The 21,972-nt window shown below is 35.7% G+C and overlaps 1 pseudogene; it reads left to right on the top strand.

The window, feature by feature from the left end:
* LOC139867915 (pre-mRNA-processing-splicing factor 8A-like) overlaps window positions 1-21,972 on the top strand; it is a 114,841-nt pseudogene that overhangs the window by 14,640 nt on the left and 78,229 nt on the right.

The raw sequence follows: 21,972 nt of genomic DNA, 5'->3' as shown, positions 1-21,972 counted from the left end.
CCCAAGTTTCACCGTGTTCAGGTTTTAGTGCGGTTCGCTCGTTAATTACCTCCAACTCTCCAGACAGTTCAGCGAGATAATCCGCCATAACTTGTCCTTTTTCAGCGCTACGCGGAAGGTAAGATATTTGATAAGCACCTAATTCTACTGCCCATAATGCGAGTCTACCAGATATCTCTGGCTTTGTTAAGACTTGCCTGATTGGCAGATTAGTTAATACATGCACGGGATGCCCTTGAAAATATCTTCGTAGCCTTCGCGTTGTTAAAATGAGCGCATACACAAACTTTTCAATCGGTGCATAGTTTATTTCACTCCCCGTAAGAGCTTTACTAACAAAATACACTGGCTTTTGTATTTTGTTCCTTTCCGCGATCAAAACTGAGCCAAAAGCTTCGTTTGCTACTGAGATATAAAGATAAAGAGTTTCGCCATGAACCGGCGCTGTTAGTGTAGGCAAAGTTTTTAACAGCTTTTTCATCTCCTGAAACGCAGATTCTGCTTCGCTGGACCAAACAAAATTCTTTTGCTTCAAGCAACCTTTTAAGGTTTTGAAAAATGGCAACTGCCTTTCCGCGGCTTTAGACAAGAAGCGCGTTAATGCTGCTAGCTTTCTCGTCAAACTTTGCACTTCTTTGACCGTTTTCGGCGCGGTCATATTTTCTATAGCCGCGATCTTTTTTGGATTAGCTTGAATACCTTGTTCTGTAACAAGATATCCCAAAAATTTCCCTTCCGTTTCGCCAAAACTACATTTTAGCGGATTAAGCTTCATGTTTATTTTTCGCAGTCTGTTAAATGTTTCGCGCATATCATCAATGATTCGCTCTTGCGTCGTGCTTTTGATGACTAAATCATCTACATAAGCTTCAAGATTACGCCCTATTTGTTTACCAAACGCGGTATCAATCAACCGTTAATATGTCGCGCCCGCATTGATTAAACCGAAAGGCATCATGATATAGCAATATATGCCTTTGCCGTATGAAATGCGGTTTTATCTGCGTCTTCTTGCGCCATAGGAATCTGATGATATCCTCTTGCCGCGTCCAAAAAACATTTATATGGAAAAGCATGTAAAGATTCCACTTTCAGATCAATTTCTGGAAGCGGATAGTTATCCTTGGGGCACGCTTTATTCAAATCTTTGTAATCAATACACATTCTCCAAGAACCATCAGGTTTTTTCACCAATACTTGATTCGCAATCCATGATTGGTATTGGACTTCACTCAAAATTCCGGCTCTTACCAATTTTGTTACTTCTTCACACAACCATTTTACGCGATCTGGGGCCATACCCCTTCGCTTTTGCACTACTGGTTTTAGAGCTGGATTCACATTAAGCCTGTGTTCCGCAATATGACGCGGAACACCAGTCATATCGTTTTCGCACCAGGCAAAAACATCCATATACTGGACAAGTAATTGCACAATTTGTTTTCTAGTATCCGCACTAACATTGCGTCCTACTTTGATTTTCTGTTCTGGATATGCGGGATTAATTATTTCTATAGCATCCGCACCATCAACAGGTTCTTGCCCTGTGGTTTTTACATTAACACCCGCACAAATAGGCATAATTCTCATTGAACATATTGTGGCAACTCCCTTATATGTTGGAAACTTAATCATGCCATGAATTGTAGACGGGACAATTCCAAATTTACTTATAGCGGTTCTTCCCAGCAACATGTTATAGCGAGAAGAGGCTCGCATAACATAAAAATCTAATCGCGCTTGTCGCACCAAAGCGTCATCATTAACATCAGCTAACTCGATGTTTAATGACAAAACACCTATAGGTAATGAAGATTCTCCTGCAAAACCGGTTAGTGAAACTGCGGTTGTTTGCAGGTTTGTTTTAATACTTTCTGGAAATTGAGCGAAGCATTGTTCGTAAATAATATCAACGCTACTGCCGTTGTCGACATGGACTTTCATGACTGTGATATCAGCTTCCGCGATTTTGCACGATACCATTATCGGCATTTCAGAGAAATCATCGCTCTGCATTTTCGGGAAACTAATTGGCGCAACTTGCCAATTATGATACATTTTAGCGGACTTTCACTTTTTTCCTCTTTTTTGGACATTCGCTCGCACAGCGACCACTACATCACTATTATTTCCAATATTACTCATAATTCTAAGCATTCAAGCAATTCACCGCCGATTTTAGATGTATGCACCTGCAAATCATCACAACAAAAACACGATTGAAATTAAACCGTCGAATTAATTGTTTTAACGGCATAAAACAAAATTTTTTCAGTTTAATTCGTAAAACGTGTCCCACGGATGGCGCCAATTGATCAATCCTTAATTAGCGATGTTACTTAATTACGGATTGAGTGCAATAAGATTGTAATGGAGGATGGAATGTTTGATGATTATTTTGGGCCCCGATGATCGTCTTTCACTTTAACTACCAAGTGATCAACCACCCCGACCCGGTCTTGATTGTCAATTAGCATAATTCACCTTTAGCGCAATGTATAAAGTCCCTTGGGCAAGATCACAAGCGAAAATTACAAAGGCTTGGGCAAATGGCAGAGAATCAACAACCTATAAATGAGAGGCCAAGCTCTCTATTTATAGTGTTCGAGATAACTGCGATCCACGGATTGCTTATCCTTCCGCGAAAACTCGGCGGATTGAACCGGAGTCCCCGATTAGTGCGTAAATACAGCTCCTATGCTTATTTTCAGCGGATACTTCATGACTTTGCATTATAGTCCGCATAACTCTGCTCTTGGCTTTTGACAAATAAAATATACATATACAATGCTATGTATATGATCAACCATGACCATCCACAATACTTTGAAGGAAATGTTATAAGAAAACCTATTAACGGTGCTCTTGTCATATTCAATCCGATGACAGGGCAACGATATCTGAAAGTATATCTTTTACGTGACAATCAGTTCTTCGTAGAGGTTGCAAAATGGGTGTACATGGTGTGGGTTGGCTATTGGGTCAAAATACCAACGATATCAAGTATTCTACCAGGGATACATGTGTGGACAACATTCACACTTATAATCGAGCACAAGGTATATAAATGGAGTTGCGTACTTCTCTTATTACATGCTCATTTGTAAATCTGTGTATATGTTGATTATCATAGATCTTGCGTACAACTTACATTTTGCTTTTGGTATGGTTCTTTTGGTCAAAGTTACTTGCAACCAATTCTTGCTAAGACCACTAATCCACATAGACTAATCCACATAGACATGGCCATTCTCAGCATTTTGTTGCCTCTCTTCGCAAAGCCCTTCTCAAGAAAGATTCAAAGTGTTCGCTATTGATACCTGTTGCTTCTATGAATAACATTATGAAGCTATTATACCATGGTATATAAGTCTACATTTGTAAATGGTTTTGTCCTTCTCTTCACCAATGAAGAGAATGATGGTTGAAGATTAGTATCTCTTCAAATACATCGTTCGCGTGGCTCATTTTGATTTTGCGGGCTTTAAATGTTAACAATGAGAAGGAAAATATGTTATGCAAGCCCGATAAGACAAATGTCATCGAGCCTCATCACATCTGGTCATTCCATCAAGCATTAATGGGTGAAGGTAAGCCTCATAAGTCTACGAATTCATGTTATATAAAACGGCTGGTTTGTTTCACATCCGGATGAAAGTTAAGGTCCCTTTCGATGCAGTTCGAAGTTACTTTAAGAGATATCATTTAATGATAAAATAGTGTGAATACATCAATGCTAACAAAATTCGAGATACGTGACATCATACTTGAGCTGAAATTATGCCACCTTGGTTAGTGTTGGGTTGACTTAGATTGGATTTTGTTAAAGTCTCCTTCAAGTGGGAGATTGTTGGAGTGAAGTAGCTTGAACAAAACGAAGGAACAGAGAATCTCGCGACCGCGAGCATATTGCTCGCGATTGCTGAAGAGGAAGAAGCTAGCGAAGTGGAAAGCTGGATTCGCGGTTGGAGAATTTGCTCGCGGCATATCTCGCGATCGCGAGAATATAGGCTTGGTGAGCCTCGCGATCGCGAACCAGGGTCTGACGGCCAAAGTTTTTAAAATCGAGTTTTCTTGGTCCCTAAGTTGTTTCCTTGTTATGGCATGCCTATATAAATACCCTAATGTAACTCATACCATGTATCACGATATTTATCAATAAAATCTCTCCAGTTTGGTCCGTGGATTAAAGTAATCGACCTTTGATTACATATAACCAAGTTAAATTATCGCGTTCATATTTTACTTTGTTATTGTCTTCGTTTGTCTTTGTGGGAGGATGATTTTTCTGGAACTTACTCTTATTGTTGGGTCCTAAATCCTCACATTGTTATTAAGGGAAACGAGTTGCGACTTCCATTTCAAGTATGTTTGAGAATCGAGAAATTTGGTGAGCTGATTCTCGAGGCATCAGAACCACTAATGGTTCGGTTCAATATGTATGATGATTGGTTGAACAGTATATCTTCAGACAAATCGTTTTCCAGGCTCATTTTGATTTTGTGTGCTCTACATGTTAACAATGAGAAGGCAAAGGTACGGTGTTACTCAAGCCCGATAACACAATTGTCACCGAAGCTCATCACATCTGGCCGTCCCTTACGATTGATTAATGGTTGCAGACTTGCAGGTCCAACATGCTTTAAGAGATCTCATTTTGTCTGAGTGTGCAGAGAAGGATAATGTAAATACATCATAGTATTTTTATGGTAGTTGTTCTTCAAGAAAATTATGCGTCGATCGACTATAGATGAAAAGGTTTTATGTCAGCTAGTTACAATATACGTACCTGTTAATGCTAATTATGTTGGTAACCTAGTATTATGCAGTTGATATAACTGTTTTTATTGCTGCAGTTATTTGGTTCAGATGCTGTTTTAGAAAACTTTTTTAATGAAATAGATAAAAGCATTTATCTGTCACTAATTTATGTTGCCTTGAATAGCATTTGCATTTACCTACACCATGTATGAAGATAAGTAGTGTGGAATTATTGTTTATTCTAAAATATATTGTGTACTTGTTCGAATTGAAATCCTGTCTAAGATAAATGTGCGTCGATGAGCATGCAACATTTAAACGTATAGTTGATTCACTAGGGGAAGGATTGTCTACATCTCACCTCCCCATACACCACTTATGTGGTATTGGGTTTTGTTGTTGTTGTTGTAGTTGATTCACTAGGTTTAGATGAGTCATGAGTGATTTTTAGCAGAAAACTATCATTGACATAGTTTTTTTCTGAAACAATGACGAGTTAGTTGATTCACTAGGTTTGTTTTAGCTCATAGATCGAATATGGAGCTTTAGATCCATTAATTTCAAGGTTTCATTAGTTGATCACTTGATCATAAGTTTGACTTTTTGTTCAATTTGACTTTTAAGTGAATTATGAAAATTAATTGGTGTTAGGAATAGGTTAAGGAATCGAACGCTTTGAAAAGTGATATAGAAACAATCACTGGGTCAAATTTTAATTAGATTTAAGTTTAAATTGTCGAAATTCCAAGGAATTCAGGTTTATAAGTTTGTACCTGTTCTTCACGTTCATGAAAGATTCTGACAATTTTAGATGATTGATATAGATTTTTAATTTCAGTTCGGGAATCATTATATAATCATTTGATCGGTTAGGTAAATCCTGTGATTCCTGTCTAAGATTCCCGGGCGTCGATGAGCATGCAACAGTAGCCCGTGAGTTGGTCCCTGCGGGGTTGTTTGCAACCCATTTCCTATACGCTTTCACTTCAATCATCTTGTGCGCGTCATAAGTCTTTAGAGTATATTGACCTGTGTTTATAATTAATGGTAGACAGGCTGTAGTAAGTTATGTTCTACTGTAGTATAATTTTTGGGTTAGTACAAGTTCGGTTAGCCACTACGTCAGACGTAAGTAAAACCATAGGGCCAAGATTAGCTTGAAAACTAAAGCAAATTCGTGGCTATTAAAAGTTACCCAAAGACAATAACAGAAAATACCGCTTTTAAGTTTTAGTACGTAACATATCAATTATTTAAATACGGGAACAAATTTAATTCCTAGTTATTGGGGCCTAAAATATCGGAGTTAACAATCAGTTTATTTTAAGATATACGGAAACTAAAGATCGTAACTCGGTTCCCGAATTGTTTATACAAGCCAAAACTACTCAAATTTTGCTTTATATTAGGTAAGGGACGAGATATTATACATATATGGTGTAGACTTCATTAAAATTGTATATACATGTCCGATCTATATATTCTTGACCAAAGCAATACAAACCCTAACCGGAATGCAATACAAACCGTAATTAACGTGTATTTTTTATATAATTCAACAGTGTGGATAACTTGCTGCAGCAGTAGCGACGTTGATCGAAGAATTAAAAGGTAAAATTCATTCTTCTAAGTAAAACTTTATTAGATTAATATTTTATTAATATTGGCCTGTATACGAACCCGGGTTGGTTACTTGGTTTGCTGGTTTCTTCGAAGATGTTGAAAGTAAAAAGAAGATCTGTATCTGTTTTTCCGGTGGACTTGATTCACCGGATCCAGGCATTATTGCCTGAAGAAGAAGTGGCACGCACTTGCTTATTGTCCAAGTCATGGTTACATGCTTGGTCTACAATCCCTACTTTCAGGTTTCATAGACCCTTAACTGTAATGAAGTGTGTTTGTGAAGTACGTGAAAGACAGTACATGGAATTAGAGGATCATGCCTTGCAAAGGTATCTTAAGGATGACATACCCATCGATTGTTTTGATCTTCGCTTAGTCATCACCAGTAATTTGGCTTCTATCCCTGAAAGATGGATTTCCTCTGTCGTTTCCGGACATCATCTCAAAGAACTTTCCCTCAAATTTCGTCTTGACGTTGTTACGTGTACATTCTTGGATAAGATATTCTGTGGAGAAAACCTAAATATCTTAAAAGTACATGTTCATGTAACGACCCGCATTAGTAGTAATCTTGTGATCAAGTGTGTGAAACTAAGAGTACTCGAGTTGATCGGTGTGGTAATAAGTGAAGAGATTCTTAATAATTTACTGGCTACTTGTCTCTTACTCGAGAAGATAAACCTCGATTTAGATTCTCGTAAATTGAAGTGTCTTAAGGTAAAAGGTCTTCATCATCTTTGTGAATTGAAAGTAACTAGAGGAGAAATCTCGAATTTAGAAATTGATGATGTCCCAAATCTTCGTTACTTTTTTCGTAGTGATTCGGCTAGCTGGTATCAGCAGTTTATGAATTTTAACACGGATTCTTTAGGAAGCATAAGTAAATTTTATTTTTGTGACGTGAATTTAAACGATACATTCTTTGACATGATTAAATGGAAATTAACATTCTTGGAGACTTTGTACCTTGAAACTAAGAACACACGCCTTAAGGTATTGAATATTGCAAGTGTCTCATTGAAGAGGTTGATCATTAAGTTAGGGGAATATGAGAAGATCATCAGCGTACAAGTTGACGTTCCAAAGTTGATATATTTCAAGTACGAAAGCAACAATATGCCTGATATCTTGTTACCAACGGTTAATGATCATACCGAACAAATTAAACTTATACTAAAGCTGAGGGATCCTGTTGACGATAAGTTCTTTCGGAAGATGAGGGAAGCACTGAATTCATCAAGCAAATTTGACATTAAAATAACGCTTGAAGCACATCCATCTGTAAGCCCATTTGGCATTCATGTTGATCTTTTAAAAAGAGAGGTTTGTTTTCCATCTTCAAATGTGCAAAAACTATCCCTAGAGACAGCGTGTTTGAGTAATTACGCTTGGGATCATTCCTCATTCTTTGACGCCCTTTTTACGATTTGTCGTCCAAATTACATAAATTTCAATTTCAGGTCATATAAGTACAGTATCAACATTCTAATAATGAAGATGATGAAAATGCCTTGTGATCTGAAAGAAGTTGAGATCAAAGATCCTTCAGATGGAACATGGAAAATTCTAGTGAATACTTCAACCATTGGTTTGGTCGAGTTAGATGAAATTGAGTTCAAACTAAACTGGTGTTCTCAATAGTAGAATCTGCTCATCTTCAATTCTGTTTGATTATATTATTACTTGATTTACTATACTACTCCGTATTTCATTCTGTATGGTTATTATTCATATCTATATTTTGTTATAACTCATTATTACATTTTTTTTATAAGACGGCCAAATCTAAGGCTAGTTATGGGTTAGCCTTTTGATGCATATTTTTGGATGTCCGTAGTCTGGCAAAAAAATTATTAATTCTATCTATAGATGTTGGACACCTAGATTGACGTTGAAACTCCTCATTCGCAAGGGCATATGTGAATGAAGGTTCACTCGCACGAATGCGAGTCTCATTCGTGCGGATAAAGGTCTGGTTTGAGCATAACGTCATATGTAAGAATGAGTGATCTCTTTTGTTGGACAATAGTCCAAATCATGACAAACATTTAGTAGACAAATACAAATTGTCTTTTGCATGATGAAGACATCGAAATGAATTTGTCTTGTGCATGGTCAAATAAGAATGCACTAGATTTTACAACTTGTTAACAACTTGTTTAAACAAATGATAAATGGAAAGAGTAGCCAATTTGAAGTCTTCTTCCTAACATACAAGTTCAACTATAAAAGGAGGTGCATGGATTTCATTTTAGAGTATCACAAAGAAAAAGAAAAACATAGTTGATTGGTTTATCAACGGAGTGTGTTTATTTGTGAGGCCGAGAGTTTATTCTTGTAAGGATTGTAAAAGAGTGTACGGGAAACTTAGATTTTATCTTAAAATCTAAGGGGCTTGGGTTAGGGTTAACTTATAGTGTACTTTTTCTTGTATCGGGTTCTTTTATATTATAAGAATAAAGGAAACTCTTGGGGTGGACGTAGGCAGGGTTTTGCCGAACCACGTTAAATCGTCGTGTTATCAGTTATTTTATTTTGCTTTCTTTTATTTTTCGCAAGTTTGTCTCAAACAATTATATCCTCGCTTCCTTTAGTGTGGGTGCGTTGCGCAAGTTATCATATCAAGTGGTATCAGAGCGTATCCAGGTTTATCGGATATTTTTTGGTTTGAGATGGCGGGAAATAGCGGTATGCAGTTTAAGGTGGAGCCATTTGATGGAACTAGGAATTTCACCTTGTGGCAAGCAAGGGTGAAGGATGTCCTGGTTCAACAGGGCTTGGCAAAGCCGTTGAAGGGTAAAAAGGACGGAAAGCCAGAAAAGATGACGGATGACGATTGGAATGACATCGAAGAAAGATGTGTCAGTACCATTCGCCTATCCATCAGTGATAAGATCATTAATAATGTCAGTGGCGAGACAACCGCAACGGGGTTGTGGGTGGCCCTCGAGAAGTTATTTCTCGGGAAGAATATGACCACAAAGCTGAACTTGAAGCGTGATCTTTATCGATTGAAGATGGAGGAAGGCGGGAATATCATTGAACACATGAACGTGTTTAACGGTCTGGTGGATCAACTTGCAAAAGTTGAGGTTAATATTGAGGAAGAAGATAAGGCCATTATTCTTCTTACCTCTCTTCCCAGTTCGTATAATACTTTAGTTACTACTGTTCTTTACGGAAAGGCTACTGTAAAGATGGAGGAGGTAGTGCCGGCACTTTTATCTCAGGATAAGAGACAAAGATCTGATGGCCGTTATGAGCATGAGTTTGCTATGGTTGGTCATGGAAAGGGAAGGTTTGCTGAAAAGAGATCTAGTAATAAAAGTAGGTTCAGATCAAGAGACGGTGTGAAGGGTGTCCAGTGCTTCAAATGTCAAGAGTGGGGTCATTACAAGAAGGATTGTCTACTCTGGAAGAATGGTGAAGAAAAATCTGGGGGTTCATCAGCTGCAGTAGCAGTTAATGAGTCGGTTAATTTAGGAGATGTTCTCACAGTCTCCAAAGGTTCTACTTCTGCTCAAGATGAATGGATTTTAGATTCTGGTTGTACGATGCATGTGTGTTCCAAGAAAGCTTATTTTGATAAGCTAATATTAAAGAAAGCGGGGGTGCTGACTTTAGGTGATGGTTCAACATGTGATGTTGAGGGTGTTGGCATGGTGAAAATAAAATTGTTTCACGGAGCTGCTTACACACTTGGTGGCGTGGCATATGCACCAAAGATGTGCAAAAATCTAATTTCCTTAAGCCAGTTAGATTCTCAAGGATACGGCTATTCGGCCGTAGGTGGAGTTATGAAAATCACACGTGGCGAGAAGGTCCTGATGATTGGAGAGAAGTATGAGGGTTTGTATCGTCTGATGGGGAGTACTAGATGTACTCGTATCTCGAAGGTTTGGAAAGTGTGCACACGGGAAATTGATCGGGAACATGTGACGACATGTTTGATCAAGTTAGGCGATGGTGAAAAGGAAAATCGTACTGTGGGAGAGGTGATTTGAGACTCCTCTCCGGAGTCAACTATGTAAGTTGACAGGGTCAGCTGCACATGTTTATTGGCTGTTTTATTTGAATCAGGTTCACAGGACCGAGAAGATTCAAGGTGTGTGCAGCGGTGATAACGGAGGCCAATGGTGAAAGTACTAGGTGATAGTATTTTCAGTGACAAAGAAGATAAATGTTCGTCAAGGTGGAGATTGTTGGACAATAGTCCAAATAATGACAAACATTTAGTAGACAAATACAAATTGTCTTTTGCATGATGAAGACATCGAATTGAATTTGTCTTTGTGCATGGTCAAATAAGAATGCACCAGATTTTACAACTTGTTAACAACTTGTTTAAACAAATGATAAACGGAAAGAGTAGCCAATTTGAAGTCTTCTTCCTAACATACAAGTTCAACTATAAAAGGAGGTGCATGGATTTCATTTTAGAGTATCACAAAGAAAAAGAAAAACATAGTTGATTGGTTTATCAACGGAGTGTGTTTATTTGTGAAGCCGAGAGTTTATTCTTGTAAGGATTGTAAAAGAGTGTACGGAAAACTTAGATTTTATCTTAAAATCTAAGGGGCTTGGGTTAGGGTTAACTTATAGTGTACTTTTTCTTGTATCGGGTTCTTTTATATTATAAGAATAAAGGGAACTCTTGGGGTGGACGTAGGCAGGGTTTTGCCGAACCACGTTAAATCATCGTGTTATCAGTTATTTTATTTTGCTTTCTTTTATTTCTCGCAAGTTTGTCTCAAACAATTATATCCTCGCTTCCTCTAGTGTGGGTGCGTTGCGCAAGTTGTCATATCAACTCTTTCATACGAACCAAAGACTCTTCTGTGCGAACGAATATCACATCACTATATATATGAGTTTCATGTGTTCATTAGGGCTAAGAGTGGATAAGAGTGTATACCCTAATTTAGGAGGGTTGTTTGGCGATTTCAGTGCATAAGGGATATCATGCTCGATCTCCTCTGGCCCAACCGATATTTTTCTGTTTAAATTGATTGTAAACTCGACGTTTAGTATTTTATTCGTTTAACTTTGATTCATCGTGTGTATCTCATCCATCTTTTGATCTTGTGCTCGATGTATAATATGATCCTTATTGGAACAACATAGTCTTTCTTCTTTTATTGTGTATTGTGCTTACTTGGGTGTCAGAGTAGCAATCTTGTATTGTGTATTTGTTCTTTGAGAAACTTAAGAGTCGATTGACTAAAGATAATCTGGCAAGTGTGGGTTGAAATAACGTTCGGGCCCTGTTAATGCAAAAATTTTTGGTGACCTAGTATGCAATTGATATAGCTGTTTTTATTGTTGCAATTCTTCAGTTCAGATTCTGTTTAGAGAACTCTGTCTGATGTACTATATTGATGAAATCAATATAATGGGTTATATTGTTAAGGTTGGTTGTAAACGATGAAATAGTGACGATAGTCATTCAATTCTATTTGGGTTGAATAAATAGTACCATTGTAAATCTTTACCCAACAGGATAATATTACAGGATTCTCTAGGCTTTCGTGTTGAGAGTACACTAGAAATATCCTAATCGATTCAAAACAAAAGATTCTTGTTTAGATGAGTGATTTTCAGCAGTAAACCATTGTTGACATTTTATGAGAAAATAAAAAATATAGGATTTCTAAAACAGTGACGAGTTAGCTGATTCATTAGCTTTGTTTTAGCTCATAGATCGAATAAGGAGCTTTAATTACTTAAATTCAAGGTTTGATTAGTTTATCGTAAGTTAGACTTTTTTTCGTTCAAATTGACTTTTAAGTGAATTATGAAAATTATTTGATGTTAGGAAGAGTTTAGGGCATCAAAAGCATTAAAAAGGTGATATAAAAAACAATTACTAGGTCAAATTTTAATTATATATAAGTTTAATTTGTCGAAATTTCAAGGAATTCAGGTTTATAAGTTTGTAATTGTTCTTCATGTTTATGAAGATTCTGACTGTTTTAATGAAATTTGGTGATTGATATAGATTTAGTTCAGTTCAGGAATCATTATAGTATCATTTGATCGGTTTAGTTGAATCCTGTGATTCTTGTCTAAGATACCTGTGCGTTGATGAGCATGCAACAGTAGCCCGTGGGAGTTGGTTCCTGCGGGTTCTTTGCAACCCATTTCCTATACGCTGTCACTTCAATCATCTTGTGCACGTCATAAGTCTTTAGAGTGTTGACTTATGTTTATAATTAATGGCAGACAGGCTGTGGTAAGCTATGTTCTACTGTAGTATAATTTTTGGGTTATTACAAGTTCGGTTTGCCACTACGTCAGACAATGTAAGTAAAACCATAGGGCCAAGATTAGCTTGAAAACTAAAGCAAATTCGTGGCTATTAAAAGTTACCAAAAGACAATAACAGAAAATGCAGCTTTTTAAGTTCCAGTACGTATCATATCAATTATTTAAAGGGAAAATGACCTGAAAAGTTAACTAAAGTTACTCAATTTGACAATCAATGTAACCCCCAATTTGCACAAGCCCAAAAAGGATTACGATTTTTAGCTTATGCCCGAAAAGGTAACATCGTCAAATTCATTAACGATTGTTAGTCAAAAATACATGATTGGTCCATGAAGTTTCTTAAAAGATTGCACCACTAGTCCTTTACATCATCATCATCATTAACAAGAAGATTGCACCAGATCTGAAGCTATGAACCAAATCAATCACAAGTTTTCTGGTAGTTCAGTAGTTTTCGTGTAAGCATTTAAGAAAGGCATGAACAGCTTCAAATACTAGAGTCATCAATGAATTGGCCATGAACAACGTCGATGTTCATATTCATGAACCTAAAATATAATATGACGATTACGATGTTGTTAGACCTCGAATCCTTCATGAAAATTGTTGAAATATCATCACTGAATACTCGTGAATCATCATCATAACCTGAATCACAACACAGATTTCGAATTTGATTCATGAAGATCCGTTTGACTTTTTATCCGAATGTTTGACCAAAAAATTCGTCCTCGTTTTTACGAATTGATCTCTGAGATTTGGCGTACAGATTCACGACATGAATTAGATCATTTCTGCATTGTTACATTTTTTAGAATCATTACTGAATGATCCGGAGGCCAAATCGGTCGTCAACGAACACGAACTAAGAACTCGAATCAATTCTCCTTAAATTCGTTTTTGTTGAGCTGTTGTGATGATTCTCGAAGGATCGATTTCAGTTAAGATTCATGTATCTGAGTGATGTAAATGGTTGCAGATCTGATATGTATTTTTGTATTGTATAGGGACCAATTTTGTACAAGGACCAATTTGAGTTTAGGACATATGGTGCAATTTTTTCTCAAACTTGAGGGACCAATTTTATATTTTTGACTAACGACCATTAATGCATTTGACGACGATTACCTCAATTTTATATTTATTTAACGAATATTACCTCAATTTTAAATTTTTTTTACACGTAATCCTTTTATTGAGCAAAAATTAAATTGCAGTCCTTTTCGGACTTGTGCAAATTGGGGATTACCTATTGTCAAATTGAGTGACTTTGATTATCTTTTCAGACCATTTGCCCTTATTTAAATACGGGAATAAATTTAATTCCTAGTTATTGGGGCCTAAAATATCGGAGTTAACAATCAGTTTATTATAAGATATACGGAAACTAATTAGATCTTAACTCGGTTCCAGAATTGTTTATACAAAACTACTCAAATTTTGCTTTATATTAAGTAGGGGACGAGATATTATACATATTTAGTGTAGACTTCATTATGTAAAGTTGTATATACATGTAACTCGATCTATATATTCTCGACCAATGCAATGCAAACCTAACCGGAATGCAATACAAACTGTAATTAACGTGGATCATATCTTTTTATATAATTCAACAGTGTGGATAACTTGCTGCAGCAGTAACCACGTTGATCGAAGAATTAAAAGGTAAAATTCATTCTTAAAGTAAATATTTATTAGATTAGTATCGTATTAATATTGGTATACGAACCCAGGTTGGTTACTTGGTTTGCTGGTTTCTTCGAAGATGTTGAAAGTAAAAAGATCGGAATATGTTGTTCCGGTGGAGTTGATTCACCGTATACAGGCATTATTGCCTCAAGAAGATGCTGCACGCACTTGCTTGTTGTCCAAGTCATGGTTACATGCTTGGTCTACAAACCCTACCTTAAGGTTTCATAGACCCTTAACAATGAAGTATATCTGTGAAGATCAAGAAAGACGGTACATGAAATTAATGGAGCGTACCTTGAAAAGGTATCTTCAGGATGACTTACCGATCAAACGTTTTGGCCTTCAATTAGACATCTCCAGTCGTCTGGCTTCTATTCCTGAAAGATGGATTTTCTCAGTCGTTTGCTTACATTATCTCACAGAACTTTCCCTCGTATTCCAGTTCCAGAGCGTTCTTCCGTGTACGCTTTTGGATAAGATATTCTACGGAGAAAACCTAAAAATTTTAAAAGTACACGTTCATGGAGAGATCCGCATTAGTAATAATCCTGTGATCAAGTGTGTGAACCTACGAGTACTGAAGCTGATCGGCGTGATAATAAGTGAAAAGACTCTTAATCGTTTACTGGCTACTTGTCTCTTACTCGAGAAGATAAACCTCAACTTAGGTTATCAGGAATTGAAGAGTCTTAAGGTAAAAGGTCTTCATCATCTTTGTGAATTGAGAGTAATTTGTGGAGAAATTTCGATTTTTGAAATTGACGATGTCCCAAATCTTCGTTACTTTTTTCGTAGTGATTGGTTTTATTGGAAAATGCAGTCTAAGAATTTTAAAACGGGTTCATTAAGGAGCATAACTAAATTATTTTTGTGTGGCGTGGATTGTTAAAATACAATGCAAATTTGGTATTATAAAATAATATGGAATTAGTAGATGTATATATGTAAAATATCTAAATATTAATATGTATAAGAAAATATCTAGATATTAGAATATGAAAGAAAAATCTAGAAATTGAAATGTAAAAGAAAAATCTAGATATTTGTAGGTTGTAAAAATATCTAGATATTTATATATCCATGGAAATATCTAGTGTCTAGAAAGTTCCATGGAGTAGTATAAATATGGGTGGAGTTTTCATTTGTAGTGTGTGGAGTAAGGTGTGAGTAAGTGAAGTGCGAAGTAGAGAAGAAGTAAGAAGTGAAGAAGAGTTAGAAGTAGAAGTTGTGAAGAAGTAAGAGTGTGAGTTGAGTCTATAGTACTGTAATTGTTTCTTTGTATTAATAAAAGGGTTCTTTGTTAAGTTTCCCGGTTAAGCCTCAGTTTGTGTTTAAGTTCTTAGTGCACTTGTGTTGTATCTATTATATGGTCGGCTTTGCCGCCTAAGTGATATATGGTCGGTTATACCGCCTGATCGATATATGGTCGACACTGTCGCCTAAGTATTATTGTGCACTAAGGATTTATAAAATTAAAGGCTAACCAACGTCAAAGTTTTGGTGTAGTGAGTGAGTATAACCTAGGTCCTCTATAGTAGGTGTGTTGGGCTCGTCGAAGCTTTCAACAATTGGTATCAGAGCGGGTCATTCGGGACCATTTCTAGTGGAGAAAAACATCGGTAAACGTTGGACGTTTACTTCACCGAAGCTCTAAGGGAGATTCTGTCGGAGCACAGTTAGGAACTGTGAAAGCTAATCGGTCTGGGACCAAGCTTATTGGACGTTGGACGTCATGATGGCAGATCTTGCAAGTACGAGCAGTGGAATCAAGAGTCTCAATAACCACAACTATGGTTATTGGCGGACCTGTATAGAATCCTACCTACAAGAACAGGATTTATGGGAAATAGTTGCTGGCAGTGACACAACGCCTCCACCGAAAGAAAATGCCGAAGCCTTAAGAAAATGAAACATCAAGGCCGGGAAGACATTATTTATATTGAAGACTACAATCGAGGAGGATCTATTGGAGCACATCCGTGACGAGAAAACACCAAAGGCAGCTTGGGAAACTTTTGAAAAATTATTTTCAAAGAAGAATGAAGCACGCCTCCAGCTCTTGGAAAATGAGCTCGCGGGTATCTCACAAGGAAGTCTGTCTATTTCTCAGTATTTCACCAAGGTGAAATCTATTTGCCGTGAGATATCTCAACTTGCTCCTGAAGAGAAAGTGAGTGATGCAAGGATGAAGAGAATTATCATCCATGGCTTAAGGTCCGAGTATAATGGATTTATAGCCGCTGTGAGAGGATGACCTACTCAACCATCATTAATAGAGCTGGAGAATTTATTGGCTAATCAAGAGGCATTAGCCAAGCAGATGAATGAAGTAACCATAAAAGACGGAGAAGATGCACTCTTCACCAATAAGAAGAAAGCAACATCTCGAAGACAAGAGGCGATGAAAGAAAGTAAGACATATGGATAGAAGGGTCACCCAAAATCAAAAGGCAACGCTTTAGGGGGAGCTCAACAAGGAAGAAGAGATCATCGCCAACAATACGGGGAAAATGATAAGAGAAAGAATGGTGAATGCTTCAATTGTGGCAAGAAGGGTCATTTTGCTCGAGATTGTAGATTCCCCAGAAGGCGAACTTTCGAAGGAAATGTGGCCGCCGCAAGAGATGAGAAGAAAGAGGTCACATTTGAAGCAACCATTAATGAGGAAACATGGGATGCAGAAGCTGGACTCTCTGTTGAAGCTGACATAGATGATCAAGCTCTTACAATAACTTTAAAGTCAAAAATAAACTACAAAGATGATTGGATCATCGATTCTGGGTGCTCAAATCATATGACCAACGATCGGACAAAGCTGCAAGAAATGGAGGATTACAAAGGAAAGAGAGTCGCGTTGACAGCCAACAATTCAAAGTTGTCTATTTCTCACATTGGAAAAACAATAATTCCAAATGAAGGCGACTTTCATAAGCTCCAACTCGAGAAGGTGTATCTTGTCCCTGGTGATGTGTGCGAGGTGGTGTATAAAATAGTTATATATTTGCTACAAAATACTATTAAATACGATACAATTTTACACAAGTGATTTATTTATTTATAGAGTGGATATACCTAAACCTTGCTACAACACTTATAGGCAGTGTACCTAATCGTACAGTAGTGTAGTTTTTAGTAAGTCCGGTTCGTCCACAGGGAACTCTAGCCAAGCTTAACGCTATATTTGTAACTTATAATTGCAAAAATACAAAAATATATATAAGTAGTATTATTATTATAAGGGGGAGTTTTTACCGTTTAATGACCGGTTTGTCAATTTTAAAACTTTTAGTCGCAGTTAAAACCTAATGTAAAATATTAAAAATAAATATAACTTAATTTAAAGTGTAAAGTAAATAACGATAATGAAATTGCGATAAATAAAAGTGCGACAAAATAAAATTGCGATAATTAAAGAGTACGATAATTAAAAATGCAATTAAATAAAATGACAATAAATAAAAGTGCGATAATTAAAAGTGCAATTAAATATGAAATATATAAATTATGCTTATTTAAACTTCCGTAATCATGATGTTTGACGTGTTGATTTTAGTTTATTCCCATGGGTTAATTGTCCTTTGTCTTGGATTATTCAATATGTCCATCTGGTTTTTATCCATAACAGTCCATCAGTCATAAATATAAAGTGCGAGTGTCCTCGTCAAATTATCCTTATATCCGAAGTCAAATATTCCAACTAATTGGGGACTTAAACTGTAACAAGGTCTTAATACTTTGTTTAATAATTACACCAGGTTATCAACTGCGTGTAACCCAAGGTTTTAATACTTTGTTAACAATTACGCCAAGTGTCCTTGTACATAATTCACCCCTGTTTTAATAAGTCTATTAACTATTAATCCATTCCCGTGTCCGGTTAAATGAACGATTATTCGTACATATAAATATCCCGCCCATCGTGTCCGATCGAGTGTATATGGTTATTTATAGGTACGTCCAATTGTAAATCTTTATATTAAATTAACAAACTATCATTTAATTAAACAAATATAAAGCCCATTAATAGCCCATAGTCTAATTTTCACAAGTGTCGTTCTTTTGTCCAAACCCCAATTATGGTACAAAACTCAATTACCCAATTTTAATATTTAGCCCAACATCACGATTACTTCGGTATTAAATAAGCATAATAATAACTTAGCTACGAGACATTAAATTAAAAAGGTTGAACATAACTTACAATGATTAAAAATAGCGTAGCGTTACACGGACATAATTTTGATATCTTGTACTTTGCATTTCGCATCTTGTACTCTTGTAATTTTGAGACGTTTCTTATGAATAATTGGAACCACTTTGATTACTTTGTACTTTTGAGCTTTTTGGTCATTTGCGTCTTCAATTCGTCTAATCTGTCTTTTGTCTTCACCTTTTATTATTTAAACGAATATCACTTGTAAATAGAACAATTGCAACTAAAAGCTTGTCTTTCTTGAGGGATAATGCTATGAAATATATGTTCGTTTTTAGCATTATCAAATATTCCCACACTTGAGCGTTGCTTGTCCTCAAGCAATATAGTCTTGAAATAAAAATACTAGAATCACTTCTTTATTCTTCACACTTTGTACATCAGTGATTTCTATACGGCGGTATGAACAATGATAGTAACGATGTGGTTTACAGTCCCACATGACTATAAAATTTAGATCCCTTAAGGAAATTGGATCTTTATGAAAACATTTGATCTTTTGAAAATTCAAGCTAGATTTTACCCTAGATAAGTTTTCCGGAATAAACCTTCACCGGTGTTGCAAAATGTTTTTGTGGGTTTGGTGGGTTTCAGATTTGAAAATTTTAGCTCAAAACTTATGGTTTTGTGTCACCCACTTGCTAACCTTGTATTAGGAAAGCAACACGTCCAGTATACTTGCTCCATATATTACCTTTAAGTAAACTACCGTCCGGTTGTAAAGGAAAGCGTTGAACAAGCAACTGTTAAGGCAATGTCCCCTGACATGCTTTTAATTATGGCCTATAACGTGTCGGATGCAATTACTATCCTTTGTAGGAGCAATAGTAAAGCTCACCCTATAGTTTTTCGGTCTGGCACAAGGTCCTGTCTTTAACCATACTATGCAACCACCGTTCTTACGGTTGACACCCGATTTGGTTCAGGTGACCTAATGAATTCTAGGTGAATTCCTAGGATTTTACGTTCAATGGTAATGAACGCATTGAAATTGGGTTTTCAGAAAACAAATCGGTTTGTAATTTTGATCAAAATATTTTCTCGTTCAAGCTCGAGTTTAGATATCATCGAATTCCATGAGTTTGTAATTCTCAATCTTTAAGGTCAATCTCTAGGATTGAGTAATATCAGTCTTAAAAGCTGATTTTTAATCTTTAAGGAGATTATCCTTTCTGGGGGTCTGATTCATTAGTCTTATCAAGCTAATTTGTATGGCGTCCTCCCCATTTTACGAGACAGATCCTCTCATGGTTAGGATAAGTCTGACCACTTGGCGACCCTGTTTGATGCTGAGGTCCGTGGATTTCCAGCTGATTTTCGAGAAAAGTTTTCAAGGTTTTTCGTAGACTCTACAACTGGTCTGGACGACAACTTCCTGACCTAAATCAAGAAGTGCGTTTCTTTTTCGGAAGACTTTTCTTCCTTTTAATGATGGAATTGATTCATCGTGTAGATCTATCTTTCTTTCAAATATATTATAAGAATTTGGGTAAAACGGTTAATTTTGTCCAAAACAAAAGTATCTTTGTACAAAATATGTGATATATGTTTTAAAGAATTTGGTAAATTTTTCCTACACTTGGCTTTTATTTTCCTTTCTTTGCCTTTTTATTGTCCTCTATTCCATTTTAAATAAATTCTAATTTTTTGGTTTGTTTCTCAATTTATGTCCTTTCCGAGGTAACAATAATTTCGGTGTTAACACCTAGTTTTATCGTTCATAAATATGTATAAACATGATTTTGAATTCATTTAATTGAAAATTTTGAAAATTTTACTAGAATTGGGTAGTTAGTATATAAGACTAGGGCTGTTCTTTATTATCAGAGAGCACTAGATTCTAATACAACTACTGCGTTACTAGTATTTTTAATGGTATCCAAGTGTATAAGTCAAAAATTTTAAAAATCCGAAAGAATTTAACCCCTTCCCACACTTAAGATCTTGCAATGCCCTCATTTGCAAGAAATCAGTAATAATTTAAATTATTGAGGGTGATTAGCGTAGAAAATTGATTAAATTTTACCAAAGTTTCTAAACATATTGGCGTTTGTTTTAAAAGCAAAGATTTTTTGTTTTTTTAATGTTTTTGGCATACTTTAATTCAATAAGATTAAAAATAATGATAATAAAATTTCTTGTCCCTCCCTTGGGTAAAACAATTTCGGTTCAACGACCTAGTTTTCAACTCACGACGAATTTTAAATATCAAATTTTTAACTTAATGAAATAAAGTAAATTTTTGTTTTTAAATTCACACCAAACTTAAATTTAAAATGCATAAAATTAAAAATTCAAAAAATTCACACCAAATTTATATTATATTTTTGTTTTTATACATACAAACTTATATTAAAAATATTAATTTTTTTTAAATATTTACAAACTTAAATATATTGATTTTAAAAAATTTACAATAATAATTTTAATATTAATTTTAAAAACAAAGTAAAAATAAAATTAAAAATCTTTTTGGTCTTTTATCCCACTTTAATCAATCAAATATTATCAAAAATATACGCCCCTCTTTTCGGTAAAGTAATTTCGGCTATATTACCTAGTTTTACTCCTGACGAATTTTTGAAATATTTTGGATTGATTGATTAAAGATATTTATACCTTATGAATAAACGGTAAATTTCGCAGTGATGTAATAAATTTTTATATGATATCAATAATTTCGGTCACAAAACCTAATTTTATTGAGTATCAATTTAATACTTTATAGCGAACATTTTAGCGTTTATTATTAAAAGGTTAAAAATAATAAAAATAAAAATAAAAATAAAAACTGTACATACTTACCTGTGAAATAGAATTCTTAGTGACCTGCTTTAGCCCACTCATAAGATAGTCGGACTAATTGGTTTTCCATAGCTACATAGGCATAACCTCGAGCATTCAACGATTTTTCTTCGAAACATATGAACGGTCCATCTCTGCATAAAGTAACAAATTCGGTATTTGAATATGTTTGATTATTTGAACATTTACCTTCGTGTGACCATTTTCCGCATTTGTGACATCTTTCAAGGTGTCGTGCTCTTCTTTTCGCTGCGGATTTTGATTTTCCTTTACCAAAATGTAACTTATTATTTTTGTTCCTGGATTCTTTTCTTACTCCGTCCAATTTGCCTCTGATTAATGATACCAATTCACTTGGAAGGGTGTCATTATTTCGTTTAGTGATTAAAGCGTGTAGCATTAGACCATGGTTTAGTTCACAGGAAGTCTTCATCTCGTAAAACCTAAAAAAAATAAAAATTCAGAATGGGGGGAGAAGACTAGTTCTTTAGGGTCTGCTAGGGAAAGACCATTCGGATTCTATTCTCGAGAACTACACGAAAACAGAAAATCTAACTCTAACATAAATACATATTATCCTTAAAAAACTTGATTCTCCCCACACTTAG

This window comes from Rutidosis leptorrhynchoides, chromosome 9 (genome assembly GCF_046630445.1).
Source record: "Rutidosis leptorrhynchoides isolate AG116_Rl617_1_P2 chromosome 9, CSIRO_AGI_Rlap_v1, whole genome shotgun sequence".
Lineage (NCBI taxonomy): Eukaryota > Viridiplantae > Streptophyta > Magnoliopsida > Asterales > Asteraceae > Rutidosis > Rutidosis leptorrhynchoides.
The sequence above is the reverse complement of the archived record's forward strand: the minus strand, read 5'-3'. Positions and strand labels throughout refer to the sequence as shown.